The following is a 15,454-nucleotide window of genomic DNA, read 5'->3' as shown; positions in this document are numbered from 1 at the left end:
CTAATTTCTGCCCCTCTGCCTGTGGCATAATTAAAAGTCATATTTCATCTAAGCCATGGGTTTCCAACTCCAAATACATGTTGCTTATGAACAGTCAGCCTGAATTTATCAACGAGAACAGCAAACGATTACAATGCATATTAAACACAATCTATTTCTCAGTGAAGGAAAGTAGAGTGGGTTACATTACGTGGTAGCCATACTGCTATGAAATACATTAGGTGATGGTTCTTTAGGCTATAATGAGATTCTAAGAGGAAAAGGCAGGGTGCGGGAGACCAGGGTTTGTTTTTTTTAATTCAGTGGTGCATTTATTTAATGGCAGTTTCATTTTTCATCACCTCATTTCCTCCCTGACAAAAGGAGGGAAATAGCTCTTGTTTTTCATATTCTTTTAGAGAAAGCAGAAAACAATTAGGTATCCATGTGACATGTCTGGGGAAAGAATCCACTGAAACTCAAAAGATGAGTGCATTCATTGGTGGGATAAATGGCATAGAAACTTGTAAAGTGTTCATCATGGAACAAGAAAAGTACAGTTCAAAAAGCTGATTTTTTCCCAGAGTATAAAAAGAATGTTCCATTTCAGGAAGGAAGCATGGTGTACAGCAGCTCTTCATTTTTTACCAGCACAGGGATAGTTAAGTCACTCCATCAATCTCAGATGAGAACCTCTGTGTGTCCCAGGAGAGACTGTGGGAAGGCTCCAGCAAGAACGGTGATTACAGCTTTTCCTCATTCTCTAGCATGAAACAAATTCTTACCATGACTCCACACGTGCACACACGTGTGCACAGCCACAGACCATCTCAACAGCCCCCATCACTAGCTCAGAGAATTGCCACTGAATTCATTACCCTTCCTGTGGAATGAAGGAGGCATCCCAGCTGCTTAAGGACACAATCTGAAAACAAAGGTTGTAAATTTTTTTTATTGTCTTTTACATCAGGACTGGGGATCCGTTTACAAATTAAAACCCTGCTGGCTTGGTTGACAGTAAGGTTTTATGACTGCACATAAGATTGTAATGACCTCCTTTTTTATGTGATCGTTATTACGTAACCAGGTGATGAGCAATAATTGCACATTATTGTTTTTGGAGACATTTCAACTTACTTAGGCATTTTCACGACCAGAAAGTGGTGCCAACTTCCTGTGGTTACATGGAAGGTTATTCCACGGCCAGGATAGAAACCAGGTCTTTTAATCTTTGAAGATTAGTTTTATATCACTATTATGGCTGTCATTTTTCGTTTCTGTGTTTTTAAGAATTTTTTCCAAGTGCATAAAACCAACAGGTCTACTGAATCTTAGGTCAAAGTTCTTGATTCTAGTTTTAAATCCTACTCGAGGAAGATACAGCATTTCCATCAGGGTACCCTTCAAAGACAATTTTCCAAGTGGCACTAGGAACATCTCATGCCAAGAGTCACAGACATCCACACTGGCACAGGTTTGCAAACTCCATTTGCTTACCATGTTAAATATCATTAACTAGAAGATTAAATGCTATGAGTTATTATCTTCCTACAAATTACTTTCCCAATTATTCCACACATTATTGTGTGGAAAGAGTAAGCTGCAGAGATAAACAAGGCAGAGTCCCTGTCCTCAAGGAACATAATCCCATAGGAAATGTTACTCCAAACAGATGATCTCAATAGAACATGGTAAACAAAATAGCAGACATATGCACAGGTTATTAGGGGCATTCAGAGTTAGAACGTGCATTCTCCTGCATGAGAACAAAGTGGGTCAAATCATAAAGGATGAGGGGAGCCAACCAGGTGGGCATGAACTTCAGCAAAGACACATGGTGGCGAAGCATCACGCATTTCTGAGTAGCACAAGCAGTTTGATTTGCTCAAGGGAAGGCTCTTGGTGAAGACTGGCTTGAGTGTTGGTGAGAGCAGAGCCCAGATTGTAGAGGGCCATTTAGAGAGCTTAGACTTCACACAGCAGGCTGTGGAGTGCTGCCGGAAGATCTGAAGGGAGAACTGACATAGCAGGAATTGCATTTTTTTTTTAAATCACTCTGGCAACGGTGTAGAGGACACATTTGAAGTGGACAAGACTGAAAGCAGGGAGCCACTCAGGAAAAATGTTGAAGTGGCCCAGATGCAGCATGATAAAAATCTCAACTGGGGATGGAGGAAGAAATGATGAGGGGAAAAATCAATATAACTTAGAGGTTGATTTTATAAGAGCAAAGAAAGCAGGTTGATAGAGATGCCCAGGCTGATAGCTAAGACAATAGGCGATGGCCTTGAAAAGAGATGGAGAATGAAGAAATAGGGGCAGCCTGAAGACGGAAAGATGAAGAACCCAATTCTGGATATACCAAGGAGTGAGGGGCCAGTTGAGCCACCAGGCGGAGCAATGCCCAGCAGTCACGGGGATAAAGATCACCGAGATGTCACTGGGCGTGATAGTCAGATACATAAGGGTGTTTTGGCCTTTGTAGAGGGGATTACATGGAGACTGTGTTGCAAGAGTGTGTTAACTAAGGAGAGAATCCCAGGAGCACACATCAAGGGGCAGGCAGAGGAGGGACGCCACACAAAGCAACAAAGAGAACCAGAGTTCCCGCTTTGAAAAATAAAGAGTCCTACAAATCAAGTTATATTTTTAAGAAACAGAAACCTGGTAGAGAAGTGCATAAGCAACTTAAAGGCAGTTCACAGAAGAATATGTCAATGAACATAAGAAATGTTCTCTAAATAAATGGAAAATATCAACAGTATTGTATGTTGACAAAATGAATGAAATTTGAAGAAATGACACTAACAAAGATATCCACAACTGGAACTCTCCTACACTGCTGGTGAGAGCATAAATAAATCTATCACTTTGGAAAAACCTTTAGAACTGTCTCCTGATGTTGGGGATTTTCATACTCTATAACCCCATGATTGATCGATTGATTGATCTTTATTCTTTATATTTATCTACACATATATATGCATACCATAATACATATACATATGTATATATAAATATATAAATAAAAACAGGGCTAGGCCCTATAAGTCACATATAAGTGTATATACCCAAGCTGGGCTTGTGGCTCAGTGGTAGAGTGCTCGCCTAGCGTGAATGAGGTACTGGGTATGATCCTCATCACCACATAAAAATTAAGATATTGTGTCCACCTAAAACTAAAAAATAAGTATTTAAAAAAAGTATATACCCCCAAAATGCATGTGTACATCAAAAGACAAATTCAAAATAGCACTACTGATGTTAAAAATAGGACAAATGACCATCCATAGTAGAATACAACAATGTGTTCACACAAAACAGATGACTAGCAATAAAAAGAGTTGAGCTGAAACTTTACATTGGACATGATGAATCTCATAAGTATGAGGTTAAGAAAAAGAAAACAGACCTAAAAAAAATTCTTCATAATTACACAGAATTCACTAACAGGAAAGTTAGAGAAAGACAGAAAGCATTGTCTTTAGAGATGCATACTACCATGGTAAAACTATAAAGAAAAGCGAGGAAGAGTTTATTGTTGAATTAAGAGCAATGGGTATCTTTAGGTAAAAGAAGGGATGTGACCAGAGGAGACATGCAAAGAGCTTCTGAGAGACTAATGCAATACCAAGTTCCTATTAAAGGGTTTTCCCTGTGTAAATTCACCAAGTTCAACATTTGTTAAACACAATTTTTGTATGCCTATTATATTTCATAGTTTAAAAGATTTTTCTAATGACTAACAGAGAAACTCGAGCATCCTAAAAACACAAAGTAGGGTGTTGAAGAAAACAGCCCCAACTGCACATCAAGAGCCCTGGAGGGCATTACTGTACCATGATCTAGGATAATATGCTTATAATGATGACCGAGTCATCAAGAAAATGTTTAGCTCTGAATCTGCAGAAGGACAAGGTGAGGAAGCATAAAATTCTTAACAGGATAAAAAAAAGAGTTGCAGAGGAGGCAGAAGCTATAGATCAAAGAGAACCAGTTCAACCTAGGAGCTAGATGCAAGTTCACCCTCTCTCACCTTCCTTTCAAAATTCCTCCTCATTCTCTCACATTCAATGAGCTTGTTCCTGGGAGTCTCCAGAAAGGACAACCACTGCCTCTAATAAGAGGTGAGTGTGAATACATCAATTTCACAGATGCCCATCTAGGCACATTACTAAAATATTTCTATCCAACAGTTTCACTTACACCAAATTATTTCCATTTATCTCATTCAATAGGAAAATACACTGAACATGCATTATTCATACAGCCAACATTTATTTTCACTACCTAGAGACTGCCCTCTTCCTTACAGGAAATCCCCTGGATTGTTTTCTTGGGGTTAACCACTCTTTTCCATCCCAAGCCTTGTATCTTGGATGAGGCTGACCTAACATTCCTAGCTCCAGGGCTAGAGGAAGAAACCTGGTCAGTTCAGAGATGACCTAAATTAGCCCAATAAGGGCAAGCCAATCTCTATTCTAGAGCTCATTTGGAACAAGCCAAGAATTACATGTGTTGTTTCTTAATGAATACGAACAAAAACAGATTAGGAACAAGAATAGCTGCCACCATCTTGCCACCATGTGAAGCCTAAGATGGTAAAATCCAATGTAACATCATGATTTAGAACACAAGCCAGCGAATTCTTCATATAAAGGGCTTGGCAGTAAATATTGTAGGCTGTGCAAGCTATAGTCTATTGTAATTGCTCATCTTTGTTCACTGAAGTGTGAAAATATCTATTGATAATCTATACATAAACATATGACTGTGTTCCAAAGCAACTTTTTTAAAACAAAAATGAGGGTGGAGGACTTGTCACTCAGGTCATAATTCTCCAAACTCTGATATGGAGCATGTTGATCCTGGCTCCATTCCATGCACAGTCCAGAACAAGTTACTTTCTCTTCATCTTGTCTTCCTCATCTGTAAATGAAAGTGATAATACCACCTACCTCATACACTTGTTGTGAGGATTAAATGCATTACTCAATGTGAAATTCCTAAAGGAGTACCTGACACAAATTGTTGTGTTTCAGAGTCTCTTAACCTAATCAGTCAATCAATCCCCTGATAAGGATTGAGGTAAGTGAAGGCGGGTGGGATGTGGCTGGAGGAAGTGATTCATTGGGGGAGTGGCTACAGGTGTATACTTTGTATCTGAAGAGTGGAGTCTTTCTCTGCTTTCTGATCACCGTGATGTGAGCTGCTTCCCTCCACCACCCTCTCCTCATGATGTTAAGCCTCGCCTTGAACCCCAAGTAATAGAGTCAGCCTTCTTTTGGCTAACACCCCTGAAACTGAACCCTCAAACTTTTCCTTCTCTACAATTGTTCTGATCAGTTTTAGTCACAGCAATGAAATAACTGACCAAAATAACCAGATAAAACATTTTTTAATATTTATTTTTTAGTTGTAGTTGGACACAATACCTTTATTTTATTTATTTATATGTGGTGCTAAGCATGGAACCCAGGGCCTTGCATATGCTAGGCAAATGCTATACTGCTGAGCTACAACTCCAGCCTCAGACAAAACATTTTTGAATGCTAAAGACAGCATTCAAAACCTTTGGGATACCATTAAATAAAATAAATATTTGCATTTCCAGAATACCCAAAGGCAAAGAGAAAAAAAAAAGTTAGTGACATACAAAATATATTCAATGAAATGAGAGCAAAAGAAAAAAAAAAACCTCTCCTAATCTTTGGAAAGCTATAGATATCCATGTACCTGAGGCTTATAGAATCCCAAATAGACATGACCAGAAAAGTTTATCACCACAGCATATTTTAGTCAAGCTGTCAAAAGTATAAAACAAAGAAAAAATTCTAAAATCTGCAAGAGAAAAGTGTCAGCTCAGATTTAAAGGTATCCCCCACTTAGACTAACATATTTCTCAGCAGAAATCCTATATATCAGGAGGAAATAGATTGACATATTCCAAGTCCTGAAACAAAACAACTGCCAACCAAGAATATTAAAACCAGCAAGGCTTTGCTTCAGAAATGGAGAAATAAAGTCCTTCCAAGACAAGCAAACACTAAGGCGATTCAAGAGCACCAAACCAGCCTTATCAGAGATTCTGAAGGGTATTCTTTATATAAAAGTGAAAAAATAATGATCTTGAAGGTATAGATCCCACTGAACAATAGATACATAAAAGAGAAACAGAAAAGAACCAATCATTATCAATACAAAAATCAAACCACAAAGATGAACAGGAGAGGAAGAAAAAATAATAATCTGATTTAAAAAAAAAAAACAAGATAACAGGAGTAAGTCCTTCCTTGTCAATGATTTTGAATGTAAACAGACTAAGTCCACTAAGATACACAGACTCACTGATTGAATTAAAAAAAAAAAATCAACAAAATGCTGCCCCTAGAAGAAATTCAGTTCCTTAGTAAAGACACACACAGACTGGAAGGGAAAGGATGGACAATAATCATCCAAGTAAATGGAATCCTAAAACAAGCTCTTCTCATATTGACAAAACTGATAAAGGGCAAAAGCTGCATGAAGAGACAAAGATGGTCACTACACAGTGATCAAAGGATCAACTGAATAACATGTAATAACTATACATCTATGCATACCTAATGTCAACACACCAGTTTTATAAAACACTATTAAACCCAAACAGAAAGATAGGCTCCAATAAAATAATAGTGGGGAGCTTCAGTGCCAAACTTTTTCCAAATATTCAGCAAAGAAACAGATTTGTACTGTATTACAGATTAAATAAACATTACGGAACATGTCATCCAACAGTTATAGAATACACATTCTTTTTATCAGTGCATGGAATTTCCCTAGAACACACCATATATTGGACCACAAGTCTTAGCACATTAAAAACTGAAATCATATCCTGTATCTTTTCTGATCACAATGGAAATTGAAAGCAGTAGAAAATATACAAGTGCATGCAGCTAAACAACACTTTTGAACAAATAATGCATCAAATAAAAGATAAATTTAAAAATTCCTCAAAACATGAAAATGTAAACCCAACAATCAAGAACATATGGGATACATCAAAGCAGCAAATGGAAATTTATAACAGGAAGTGCCTACATCAAAAAAAAAAGACCAAATAAAAAACCTAAAGGTGTATCTCAAAGATTTATAAAAGTACAGTCCCAACCCAAAATTAGAAGATAAAGATCAGAGAAGAAATAAATTACAGACTATACAAAATTACATATAAGAGGAAGTGAGGGGAAAGGGGAAAAAAACAAGGGGGAGAAATGAATTACAGTAGATGGGGTAGAGAGAGAAGATGGGAGGGGAGGTAGAGGGGGGATAGTAGAGGATAGGAAAGGCAACAGAACACAACAGACAGTAGTATGGCAATATGTAAAACAGTGGATGTGTAACTGATGTGATTCTGCAATCTGTATACGGGGTAAAAATGGGAGTTCATAACCCACTTGAATCAAATGTATGAAATATGATATGTCAAAAACTATGTAATGTTTTGAACAATAAAAATTTTTAAAAAATAAAATAAAATCCAATATCTAACCAAAAAAAAGAAAATATAAAAGATCAGTGAAATAAAAGAGTTGCTTTTTATGAAAAACTAAACAAAAAAACAAACTTTTGCTAGATTAACCAAAAAGAGAAAGAAGACCAAAATAAATAAAATCAGAAATGAAAAAGGAGACATTACAACCAATACCACAGAAATACAAAGGTTCATTAGGGATTATTATAAAACTATATGCCAATAAGTTAGAATGCCTAATGGAAAGTAACAAATTTCTGGACACATTTGAACTACCAAAATTGTACAATAAGGATATAAATACCCTTCCTAGACCAATAACAAATAATAAGAATCAAACAGTAATAAAAATCTCTAACAAAAGCCCAGGACTAGGTGGCTTCACTGCTAGATTTTACCAAACATTTAATGAAAAACTAATGCCAATTCTTTTCAAAATATAACAAAGAATTGGAAGTGAGAACTGCTTCCAAATTCATTCTGTGAAGTCAGCATTACCTTGTTATCAAAACCAGATGAGGACACAACAACAAAAAAACTAAAGACTAATAGCCTTGATGTACATTAGCACAAAGTTTGTCAACACAGTCCTAGCAAATCAAATTTCAACAGCACATTTAAAGAAAAAAAAAATCACTCAGCAAGATTAAGTTAGCCTCAACCCAGGGATACAAGGATAACTCAATATACACAAATTGATAAATACAATTTGTTGCATTCAATTGAATGAATAAAGGATAAAGATCATACAACCATCTCAATGTATGCAGAAAAGGTATTTAATGAAAGTCAATGTCCCTTCCTGATAAAATTCCTGAACAATTAAGTATAGAAGATCCTACCTCAACATAATAAAGACTACAGATGATAAGCAGATAGTCATCAGCATACTTGTTGTAGTGGACAGATGAGGCAAGGCACCAAAGATAGCAGGAAACAGTTTTATTTGGCTGTAGCCAAGTTCAGAGGGCACAGCTTTTACTGAAATCAATTAATTCTCTGAACCCCGAGTTCAGGTAGTTTCAGAACTTTATACCCAGCATGTAAGGGGAGGGACTCAGAATTTCACAGTCTACAGAAGTTCACATAAAAGCAGCTTTTATTTTCCCTGTTTTGAGCAAGTTAACCCTTCAAGGACAACACCTGAGAAAGGGAGAGAGTCTCTTCCCCTTTCTTGCCTCCCCCTGCTAGCTGTTACCATGGAGCCCAGATGGTAACTTCTCTTATCTTAGAAATCAGACATCTCTGTGAAGCTGCATCTTGAAGGGTTTGTCTTTTTATTATAATATTTTGCATTTGCAAACACTTTTACAAACTACTATACTGCATAAACGTTTGTGATAAACTAATAAAGGGGTGTTCAGCACCTGAAGTGCTGATTTCTCCCAGGCCACTGGCCAAGTAACATAGAGCAACAGGAAAATAGGAAGTTTACCTACATTGACCTTTTTTGTAGAGACTCTTTTGCTGATAGTCCTAAAATCAATTATGGTGAAGATTTCTGGAGAAGCTTAGTTAAGATTTTCTGTGGAGGAGAGGGTGCCACTTCATACTGAATGGGGAGAAACTGAAACCATTTCTTCTAAGATCAGAAACAAGACAAGAGCATCCACTCTTATTCAGTAGAAATTTGCTTGCTCAATTGCTCTAGCTAAGAAGAAATAAAAGACAGACAGGAAGGGAGAAAGCCCAACAATCCCTATTTAGAGATAATATGATTCAATCTATAGAAGATTCAATCTATAGAAAAACCTCAAGACTCTACCAAGAGACTACTAGAGCAGATATATGAATTCAGTAAAGTACCAAGATACTGTATTAACATACAAAAATCTTTTCTATGAACCAATAATAAATTTGCTAAGAAATCATGAAGCCAAGCCCAGCTATATAAAATGAAATACCTAGGAATAAACTTACCAAGGAAATGAAAGACTTCCATAATGAAAATTGTGAAACAGTAGTGAAAGAAAGAGATGAAAAGAATGGAAAGAACTTTCAAGTTCATGGACTGCAAGAATTAATACGGTTAAAATGTCCATACTACCACCAAAAGTGATCTACAGATGCAATGCCCTCCCTATCAAAATGCCAGTGGCATTCTTCATAAAGCTAAGAAAAAAATCCTTATGTGGGGGAAAAGGCACACTCATATATTGCTGGTGGGATTGCAAATTGGTGCAACCACTATGGAAAGAAGTATGGAGATTCCTCAGAAAACTTGGAATGGAACCACCATTTGACCCAGTTATCCCACTCCTTAGTATATACCCAAAGGACTTAATATCAGCATACTCAGTGACACAAAGAGTTATAGCACTTCACTTCATAATAGCTAAGCTATGGAACCAACCTAGATGCCCTTCAATGGATGAATGGATAAAGAAAAAGTGGTACATATACACAATGGAATAATACTCAGCCATAAGAATGACTTTATGACTTTTGCCAGTAAATGGATGAATCTGGAGACTATCATACTAGGTGAAATAAGCCAGTCCCAAAAAACCAAAGGTCGAATGTTCTCTCTAGTATGCAAATGCTAATGCACAACAGGGGGAGGGGGCTAGAAGTTCAGTAGATTAGACAAAGGGAAATGAAGTGAAGGGAGGGGAGAGGAGAATAGGAAAGACAGAATGAACTGGACATAACTTTCCTATATTCATCTATGAATACACAACCAGTCTAACTCCACATCACGTGCAACCTCAAGAATGGGATTCTAATTAGTTATACTCCATGTATGTATAACATGTCAAAATACACTCTACTGTCATGTATATCTAAAAAGTCTTTAAAATAAAAATAAATCCTAAAATTCATATGGAAGCACAAAAGACTCCAGATAACCAAACCAATCCTGAACAAAAAGAACAAAGCTGGAGCTACCCCACTACCCGATTTCAAGTCAAAGGACGGAGCCATAGGAACCAAAACAGCATTATACTGACATAAAAACAGACACACAGTCCAAAGGCACAGAATAACAAGCCCAGAAAGAAACCCACACATGGAGAGCCTACTGATTTTCTACAAAGGTGCCGATAACATGCCTTGGAGAAGGCATGAACACCTCTCCAACAAATGGTGCTGGGAAAGCTGGATATCCACATGCAGAAGACTAAAACTAGACCACCAACTCTCACCCTCTACAAAAATCAAGTCAAGGTGAGTCAAAGACCTAAATGTAAGGCCTGACACTCTAAAACTACTGAAGAAAATAAAGGGGAATTACTTCAAGACATGGTTATGGGCAATGATTTTCTGAATAGGATCTCAAAAGTACAGGAAACAAGAGCTGGGGTTGTGGTTCAGTGGCAGAGCGCTTGCCGCTCACATGTGAGGCACTGGGTTCCATCCTCAGCACCACATAAAAATAAACAAAGATATTGTGTCCGTGTATAACCAAAAGCATATCTTTAAAAAAAGTACAGGTAACAAAAGCAAACGTTGACCAGTGGGATTCCATCAGACTTAAAAACTTCTGCCCTCACAAGGGCCAAATAGTAAAATAAGTATTTTTTAGATTTTTGTGAACCACACGTTCTGTCACAATCATCCAAATGCCTACATAGTTGCAAAAGTAGCCAGAGACAATAGACAGGGCAATAGGTAAGTCATTCCCGTGAACTATATTTGTAAGAACAGGTTATAGATTATTTGGGATCAATTTGCAAATCACCCTGGGGAAGCACAGATATAAAAAAAAGAGGAAATGGCTCTTAGGAAGGCAACCAGCAGCACCAGTGGGAACAGCCTTCAAGTCCTAGCTCAAAGGCTGCAATCCGAGGTTTCCCTAAACTCAGTGAATTAATCATTTCTCTCCTTTGAGACTCTCCGGGTAAATTCCTTAGCTCTCCATTTGGATGTTACAGTGTAGACAGCTAACAATGGAATAAAGAGAAATCTCCTTGAGGGCAAATTCTGCACTATCCCTCTTTGAACTTTCCCCTTTTCACATAAGCTCAACAATATGTGGCACATAAACTACGTTCAATAAGTATTAATGGAATGGAAATAAACAATCCATGAAATAATCTTCAGATGTTTGGTTTCCTCTCCATTAATCTACCAACAGTTCACACTTCACGAATTTCACGATCCCTGGCACCCACAAGGTTCAGTTTTATCCATTCCATGTAGTCCAGCAGAGATCAGCTTGTAGGAGTGGGAAAGGTTCCCGTCATGCCAATCTATATGTGCCTCTGTGTGTGTTTTCTATGCCACATAACAAATTACTACAAACTCAGTAACAATAACAACACAAAATTATCTCTCATGGTTTCCCTGGGGCAGGAGTCTGGGTAAGGTTAGCAGGATCCTGCTTAGTCCTCTTCCAAGCTAGCACAGTTATTAGTATTACTCATTTCTTTGCAGCTGTAGGACTTATGGAGGCTTGACTTCAAGGCCAGCAAGAAGCCTTCTCCTACTCTCTGACTCTCTTCCGACTTCAGGAAGGGCCAGTCCCCATTAAAGGCTCTTTTGATCAGTTCAAGTCTATCCAGGAATTTTTTTTTTTAATTAGCTCAAAGTCAAATGATTATCCTCCTGGTCACAAGAGTGAACCCCATATTTATCAGCCTCCAGAGAAAGGAATTATCTGGTAGGAGGTGGTGTGTACCCAGGGGTCCAGAATCTTGGGAGCCACCTTAGAATTCTGTCTACCACAATCTCTATTATAGTGCCTAACGCTGTCGTGTTGAATAGTAGACTTAAACATTTGTCTGCCTATGAAAAAAATTCCTGTTTTACCATGTCCTCAGTGCCAAACACCCAAAAGATACTCCATAAATACCAAAGGGCAAACAAGCAAGTGAGTGAATTTGATCCTGTTATCTCTTGGCAGAAACTTTTTCTTCCCTACTCATTTTGAGAGTCTTGATTTGAAAGCCGTTTAAAGTAAATGACACATTTAATTACATGTAATAAGCAGATAGGAAGGCTAGGGAAAGATGCAATTGAATCCCTAAGCAAAATCCTAAACCATGTGGACTATGTTGGCTTTGGAGGATGAAGAACCTTAATAATAAATTCAGACATCAGCTGAGTTAGAATTGAGATGGCTGAAAGATTTGACATACAGGCTTTGACACTTGTGCTTGACCACGTCCCATGCTGGATCCCGGGGCTTTAATTTATTCCTCTCATTGTTATTATTCATAGTTATCTTTTGAGCACTTACTTGCTAGGGCTTTTTGCAAACAAACTCCTATAGTGTCTTAAGGTATTATAACAGGTAAAAGACTTTCTTGTTCACAACTGTATCTTCAGTATTAAACCCATATCTGGACACTAACAGGCTCTCAAAATAATTGTTGAATGGATTTTTAAAAACAGCTATTATTCCCATTTCAAAGATGAAGAAATGAATATTCAGAGAAATCAATTTCTTATCTAAGGATACAGAGAGATTCAAATCCCAATTACTTTCCTCCAAAGATCACAATATTTATTCATTTGCAGTGTCTCACTTCTCATCCATGAAATTATGATATCACAGGAACTTCTTGTGTTTTATTTATTTTTTTTATTGGTTGTTCAAAACATTACAAAGCTCTTGACATATCATATTTCAAACATTAGTTTCAAGTGAGTTATGAACTCTCATTTTTACCCCAAATACAGATTGCAGAATCACATCGGTTACACATACACATTTTTACATAATGTCATACCAGTAACTGTTGTATTCTGCTATCTCTCCCATCCTCTACTATCCCCCCTCCCCCCAATCTTCTCTTTCTATCCCATCTACTGTAATTTGTCTCTCTCCTTGTTTTTTTTTCCCAATTCCCCTCACAACCTCTTATATGTAGTTTTTTATAACAATGAGGGTCTCTTTCCATTTCCATGCAATTCCCCCTTTCTCTCCCTTTCCCTCCCACCTCGTGTCTCTGTTTAATGTTAATATTCTCTTCCTGCTCTTCCTTTCTGCTCTATTCTTAGTTGCTCTCATTATATAAGACATTTGGTATTTGTTTTTTAGGGATTGACTAGCTTCACTAAGCATAATCTGTTCAAGTGCCATCCATTTCCCTGCGAATTCCATGATTTTTGTCATTTTTTAGTGCTGCGTAATACTCCATGGTGTATAAATGCCACATTTTTTTAATCCATTCATCCATTGAAGGGCATCTGGGTTGGTTCCACAGTCTAGCTATTGTGAATTGTGCTGCTGTGAACATCGATGTGGCAGTATCCCTGTAGTACGCTCTTTTAAGGTCTTCAGGGAATAGTCCGAGAAGGGAAATAGCTGGGTCAAATGGTGGTTCCATTCCCAGCTTTCCCAGGAATCTCCATACTGCTTTCCAAATTGGCCGAACCAATTTGCAGTCCCACCAGCAATGTACAAGAGTACCCTTTTCCCCATATCCTCTCCAGCACTTGTTGTTTGACTTCATAATGGCTGCCAATCTTACTGGAGTGAGATGGTATCTTAGGGTGGTTTTGATTTGCATTTCTCTGACTGCTAGAGATGGTGAGCATTTTTTCATGTACTTGTTGATTGATTGTATGTCCTCCTCTGAGAAGTGTCCGTTCAGGTCCTTGGCCCATTTGTTGATTGGGTTATTTGTTGTCTTATTGTCTAATTTTTTGAGTTCTTTGTATACTCTGGATATTAGGGCTCTATCTGAAGTGTGAGGGGTAAAAATTTGTTCTCATGATGTAGGCTCCCTATTTACTTCTCTTATTGTTTCTCTTGCTGTGAAAAAACTTTTTAGTTTAAGTAAGTCCCATTTGTTGATTCTTGCTATTAACTCTTGTGCTATGGGTGTCCCGTTAAGGAATTTGGAGCCCGACCCCATAATATGTAGATCAGAACCAACTTTTTCTTCTATCATACGCAGAGTCTCTGATTTGATATGCAGGTCCTTGATCCATTTTGAGTTAACTTTTGTGCATGGCGAGAGGAGGGGATTCAGTTTCATTTTGTTGCATATGGATTTCCAGTTTTCCCAACACCATTTGTTGAAGATGCTATCCTTCCTCCATTGCATGCTTTTAGCCCCTTTATCAAATATAAGATAGTTGTAACTTTGTGGATTAGTCTCTGAATCCTCTGTTCTGTACCATTGGTCCACTCGCCTGTTTTGGTACCAGTACCATGCTGTTTTTGTTACTATTGCTCTATAATATAGTTTGAAATCTGGTATCGCTATACCACCTGATTCACACTTCCTGCTTAGAATTGCTTTTGCTATTCTGGGTCTTTTATTTTTCCATATGAATTTCATGATTGCTTTATCTATTTCTACAAGCAATGCCATTGGGATTTTGATTGTCATTGCATTAAACCTATAGAGAACTTTTGGTAATATCGCCATTTTGATGATGTTAGTTCTGCCTATCCATGAACAGGGTATATTTTTCCATCTTCTAAGATCTTCTACTTCACTTTTTAGAGTTCTGTAGTTTTCATTGTATAAATCTTTCACCTCTTTTGTTAGGTTGATTCCCAAGTATTTTATTTTTTTTTTGAGGATATTGTGAATGGAGTGTTTTTCCTCATTTCCATTTCAGAGGATTTGTCGCTGATATACAGAAATGCCTTTGATTTATGCGTGTTGATTTTATATCCTGCCACTTTGCTGAATTCATTTATTAGTTCTAGTAGTTTCTTTGTAGACCCTTTTGGGTCTTCTAAGTATAGAATCATGTCATCTGCAAATAGTGATAATTTAAGTTCTTCTTTTCCTATTTTTATGCCTTTAATTTCTTTCGTCTGTCTAATTGCTCTGGCCAGTGTTTCGAGAACTATATTGAATAGAAGTGGTGATAGAGGGCATCCCTGTCTTGTTCCAGATTTTAGAGGGAATGCCTTCAACTTTTGTCCATTCAGAATGATGCTAGCCTGAGGCTTAGCATAGATAGCTTTTACAATGTCAAGGTACGTTCCTGTTATCCCTAGTTTTTCAAGTGTTTTGAACATAAAGGGATGCTGTACTTTGTCGAATGCTT

The sequence above is a fragment of the Ictidomys tridecemlineatus genome, chromosome 1, assembly GCF_052094955.1.
Source record: "Ictidomys tridecemlineatus isolate mIctTri1 chromosome 1, mIctTri1.hap1, whole genome shotgun sequence".
In the NCBI taxonomy this organism is placed as follows: Eukaryota; Metazoa; Chordata; class Mammalia; order Rodentia; family Sciuridae; genus Ictidomys; species Ictidomys tridecemlineatus.
Note: the sequence above shows the minus strand (reverse complement) of the source record.